We start from the raw sequence: 6,000 nt of genomic DNA, 5'->3' as shown, positions 1-6,000 counted from the left end.
TTATATGTAAATGAAATTTGAGACTTTAATTTTTTTTGGGAAGCTTATAAAAACTAATTATGCTATTCCATATTTATTTTTGTGTCAGGGATTATTTAATTTACCAAATCAGCTTTTATTTAACGCAACTGCTTTTATTTGAACGCTTTTTTATTATTACACTTGGAAAAGTGGTTATGTATTAATAGTTTTTGTATACCTTATTATATACATATGTACCTATGTATGTAGGTGGATTGCTGATTGTATTGAAATATTCATATGACTACGTATGGTATATGCATGTGTACTATGTAGTATATATGAAGGTTGTTAATCTGTTTCGCAATTTCTCTGTGAAACGTGTAAAATTACACTTTCAACGAAAGTAGAAGGCAATATATTGAAATAGTAAAAGGCCAATGCCCTCAGAAAATTAAATGTGCTTGTTATCAATATTTCGCTGTAAGTGTTTTAAAAAGTTCATTGTGCTTTATAGTTTGTTTTTATGCATACAGAATTCGGTTGATTGAACTATTATATCAACAGTTGTAGTTGTCAATGGTTATTAATATTTATGTAAATAGCTCATATTAGTTAATCAGTGTATAAAATAACATATAATGTGTACTTGAATGCTGCGCTGATAGAATTTGTTACAGATTCCTTTAGGCAATTTGAAGATTTATCGGTATATTGCTATTACTTTAAAACATATCAAAATAAATATGAAATAAATTATATATGTATTTCAGAAAATACAAAATTCTGTTGCAGAGGTTCCATTATAAAACAACAGAAGGAAGTATGGACTTATGTGACTAAAAATATTTTCTTGAAGCTATAACTACTTCATCGAAATACTGTGGTTTTCTAACAGAGAAGTGTTTGTTTAACATAATACCCACGTCAATTAAAACGATATCCAGTCTTCTGGGCTGTGAAGCCGTGATGTTCAAAATTTCTTCGCTCGAAACATCGATATCTCTATAGATATTGAAAAAAGCCGTTCAATCTGTATTCCCAAATGTCATTCCGCAAGTAAGTATTTAGCCTATACGCATTTTTGATTTCCTTCATAAGCTATGTGAGTTTTAAATTTTGCATTTTTAGATGCACTGTGAGTGCTTATGAAGTTAATAATACTTGAAATTCGTTGTTTATAGCTTCTGTTCAAACGCTCTATTGTCTATTACTGAAAAATAGCATTAAGAAGTAATATTCACTATCAAAATAAAAAAGAAACAAATAAGAAAGGGCTAAGTTTGGAAATAACCGAACATTTTATACTCTTACTCTTGTAACGATCAAAGCCGGTAAAATACTTATATGAGTATATAGGTGCTGGCAAAAGTTTATATTAAACAAGTAAGGAAGGGCTAAGTTCGGATGTAACCGAACATTTTATACTCTCGCAAAGTGAAATGGTATACTCGTTTGAGATTTCTTTGTGGACTGGCTGATATTTTCGGTAGAAGGTCAACTATAGGCACTGGGGTCCACATATTTAGTGCTTAGTGGCTTGAACAGTTTTGGTTCGATTTAGACAATTTTTGGCCACAAGGTGGCATACTTTAAACGTATTATTCACGCAAAGTTTTACCCCGATATAATCATTGTTGCCTGATATGCATAGTGGAAAGTGAAAGAATTAGATGGAATTGAAAATGGTGTTATATGGGAAATAGGCGTGGTTGTAATCCGATTTCGCCCATTTTCGCACTATAACATAGAAATATGTAAATAACGTTATGTACCGAATTTTGTTGAAATTGGTTAAGCAGATCTCAAGATATGGGTTTTCACCTAAAAGTGAGCTGTGCCACGCCCACTGTCTAATTTTGAACGCGGTTAACATAAAGTCATCTCATACCATCCCAGAGATAAAAATTAATGTCTCTGGCGTGTTTAGTGCTTGATTTATCGCGCTTTTAGTAGTTTTTAACAGTACCGTTATATGGGAAGTGGGCAATTTCAACTATGAAGTGCTTAAAACATTTGCTTCCAGTGAATTTTGTTATTATAGCATTAGCGGTTTAGGAGAAATGCACATTAAACCTATTATAGGCGGGACCACGCCCACTTTAAAAAAAAAAAAATTTTAACTGCAGATGCCCTTCCCTAATGTGATCCTGTATACCAAATAACAGTCTTGTATCTTATTGCGGAGCTTAGTTATGGCAATTTATTTGTTTTTGATTAATGGCGTTTTGTGGGCGTGGCAGTGGTCCGATTACGCCCATCTGCAATACCAACCGTCTCACGGTACCAAGAAATATGTCTACCAAGTTTCATAAAGATATCTCAAGTTTTACTCAAGTTAGAGCTTGCACGGACGGGCAGACGGACGGACGGACAGACAGTCACCCGGATTTCAACTCGTCTTTTCATCCCGATCATTTATATATATATAACCCTATATCTAACTCGATTAGTTTTAGGTGATACAAACAACCGTTAGGCGAACAAAACTATTATACTCTGTAGCAACAGGTTGCGAGAGTATAAAAATGTTGCGAATAAATTCACCATTCATCCTTCGAATTTGAAGTGAATCGTGAATGGATAACAATCAAATTTGGTTTCTTATTCATTTATATTGGGGGTCATATACTCACTTAGTTTCATTAATATATTTTATATTAAAGTTATCCTTAAATGAGAACTACATATGTGATATAAACTTAACCGAAGAGGCTACATTTAATATATTGAGTTTATGTGGAAAACGTCAACCAGAGAATAAAAATTCTTTATATTAGGGATATGATTCCAATTTCTTTCATATTCAGCAGTATACCACATAATTTTCAAGGACACTTAATAAAAACCCAACGATTACCCTCCTCCCGCCCAACCGACGCGAGGGGCGCAATCCGCATACGTGCGGAATTAGCCGAGTCAGAAAAGGCAAGAGAGTTTTTTAAGTGTTGAGATCTAAAACTGCTGAGCTACAGAAACAAAAATTTCAACAGCTAAGATTTATAGTTACAATATAATAAATTGTTACATTTACATTTATTAAGAGAAAACAATAAAGTCTTTTTAATTTTGAAAAGTGAGTCAGATAAGTCAAATGTGCTGGAATGAGAATTAAAATCATGATATATACGGCGGAATGGCTCGTTTAGTTCAAAATTTGATCTACAGGATTTTAGTAGTAAAGGTCTAAGCTGCCTCGAAAAGCGAACCGGGATATTAAATTTAATTTCAGACAGGAGAAAAGAACTGCAAACTGTTCCATTCAAAATTTTCACTAAGAATATTATGCCAAGCATTTCCCTACGACTAGAAAGTATAGGTAGATTAATAAGTTTTAAACGACTAGTGTATGGAGGTAAACTTACCCTAGAATCCCATCAGAAATGCGCTAACGCAAAAAGTAACAATTGTTTTTGAACAGATTCTAACTTGTCAGAATGGATTTGGTAGCTAGGGTTCCATACAACAGAGCCATATTCCAATATAGGTCTAACCAAAGTTGTATAAAGTGTTTTAGTAATATATGGATCTCTAAATTCCTTAGACCAACGTTTAACAAAACTTAGGACAGCTTTTGCTTTCAAGACCATGGTATCAATATGAAGACTAAAAATAAGCTTAGGGTCCATATTAACTCCCAAGTCAACATAGTTAAAAACTTGCTCTAGAATATGGTGTTTTATTACATAAGAAGAGTGGTGCACAGATTTACGGGAAAAACACATCATCTTACATTTATTGAAATTCAATGTCAAATCATTTCTATCACATCATGCAACTAAGTTGTTTAAGTCTGTTTGCAACAGACACCTTTCCTCAGTTGAAGTGTATGATTTACGTCGTCAGCGTATAATACAATTTTTGAGAATTCTATTACTGAAGAGATATCGTTAATAAACAACAAGAACAGAATCGGGCCAAGATGACTACCTTGCGGAACACCTGAAGAAATATATCTGAAGGTGTATCCTCAAATATCACTCGTTGCGTTCTATTATAAAGATAGGAAGATACCCATTGAAGGAATCTTGGCTGAAAGCCCAGCAGATCAAGTTTATGTATGAGAATCGAGAGATTTACTTTATCGAAAGCTTTGCTAAAGTCTGTGTATATAACATCCGTATGCTTATGTTCCCTAAAACCCAATGATACATGGTTTACAAATTCAAGCAGGTTTGTTATAGTCGAATTCCCTTTACGAAATCCATGCTGAGATGAGGAAATTAACGGAGAAATCGAAAAGGTTATATGGTCAGTGATGATAGCTTCAAAAAACTTGTTCTCTTAATTTCATTAAGATATCACACATTTTGATCAACCTGTACAGCTTAAAGTCGTAAATCATCATACATACCTATATGCTATATTGGCTGCAGAGAAAGGGACTGATTGCATTAATTTGAACATTGTTCGGGTATACTTGGGAACATATTTTCAAGCAATCTTATAAATATATATATAACTCACACACTGAACGACATACTCGTCATAGGGTTTCTTATATTAACGAAAATCATTATACTTGTATGTAGAATATGGGAGTGGGGGTAATTCGTACATACATACATGTATATGGTACATATAAGGCCAACCGTAAGTTTAAAAATTGTTTATTAGGTAAATGGAGTCTAAGGGATGTGTTAACCCGATTTTATCTATTTTTTTCGCAATATCACATACTATTATCATGCCACATACTAATAATATGCTCCCTGAGTTTCATTAAGGTACCTCACATACCACCACCAAAATACCATATAAGGAATAAAGTCAACCGGATGTTCGAAAATCGTGAAATAAGTTATATGTGAGCTAGGGAAAGTTTTCACCCGATTTTATTATAAGATAACTCACATATTGGCAGATATATGCGGTGTAAAGTAAACCGGAAGTTCGAAAATCTTTGTATTAGGAATATGGCGACTAGACCTTCAGCCGATTTAACCCCTTTATGACATACAGACATCAGGAAAAGATTTGCTCCAAATTTCAGTAACTTATCTCAGAGAGTGGCCGCTGTTTTCGGTTAAATGTTCGCTGTAGGAACCGGGGTCCACATATGTAGTATCTGGGGCTTAAACAGTTGTAGTGCGATTCTGTAAAATCTTATTCCGATACATTCATTGGTGATTGATTTGCATATTCTAAAGTGAAAGAATCAGATGGAACTCAACCGAAAATGCTGAGTTTAATAGAACTATATTGATTTGATGTGAAAAACTTCACCAGAGGATCGAAATTCATTATATTGGGGATATTAGGTTTAGACCTTTAATTTAATTAAGAAAGGTTGGCCACTTAAATTTATTAAAATATCCCACATTTAGACCAACCTAAACGGTTTAAAGACGAGTGGCAACTCGGAAATCATTATATAGGGTATATTATTGGCATTAAAGAACTGAGCTGATTTCATTAACTTTTGACATTGCTCAGGTATATTATACTTTCAGGTAATTGTGTTAAGAAATCTTACTTATTGACCGATGTATGCGGTATAAAGCCGACCGGAAGTTTGCAAATCTTATATTCGGTATATGGGAAATAGAGATACTACATATTAGTAACAGAAATATATCATGCCTGAGTTTCATTAAGGTACCTCACATACCATCATACCATATATGGCGGCTAGGGCAAGATTTTATCAATTTTATGCACAAAGATACTTTGTTATTAGAAAAACACGATCTTTCAATTTCATTAAAATAACTCACATATTGACCGATAACTGCAGTATAAAGTCAGCCGGAAGTTCGAAAATTTTTCTACTAAGTATATGGGGACTAAAGGAATTATTGTACCAATTCAACAATTTTAATCATACGGGCATATTATTATCAGATAAGGATTCCCTCTGAGTTTCTATAATATATCTCACAGATTGAAAAATTTTTGGTCATAAGATGGTATACCTCAAAAGCAGAATTCGTGCAAAGTTTTATACCGATACATTCATTGGTGCTTGATTTGCATACTCTAAAGTGAAAGAATCAGATGGAATTTAAAAGTGTGTTGTATTGGAAGTAGGCGTGGTTG

General features: G+C 33.5%; 1 long non-coding RNA gene across 1 annotated transcript in view; it reads left to right on the top strand.

Annotated features, from left to right (window-relative positions):
* The first annotated feature begins 568 nt into the window (after positions 1-568).
* Positions 569-6,000, top strand: part of LOC138856254 (uncharacterized) — a 74,926-nt gene continuing 69,494 nt past the window's right edge. The window contains exons 1-2 of the long non-coding RNA XR_011395394.1: positions 569-670; positions 735-1,020. This is a non-coding gene — a long non-coding RNA (uncharacterized lncRNA). The remainder of the gene's footprint in view (positions 671-734; positions 1,021-6,000) is intronic.

The sequence above is a fragment of the Bactrocera oleae genome, chromosome 3 (genome assembly GCF_042242935.1).
Source record: "Bactrocera oleae isolate idBacOlea1 chromosome 3, idBacOlea1, whole genome shotgun sequence".
NCBI classification, from domain to species: Eukaryota; Metazoa; Arthropoda; class Insecta; order Diptera; family Tephritidae; genus Bactrocera; species Bactrocera oleae.
The sequence above is the reverse complement of the archived record's forward strand: the minus strand, read 5'-3'. Positions and strand labels throughout refer to the sequence as shown.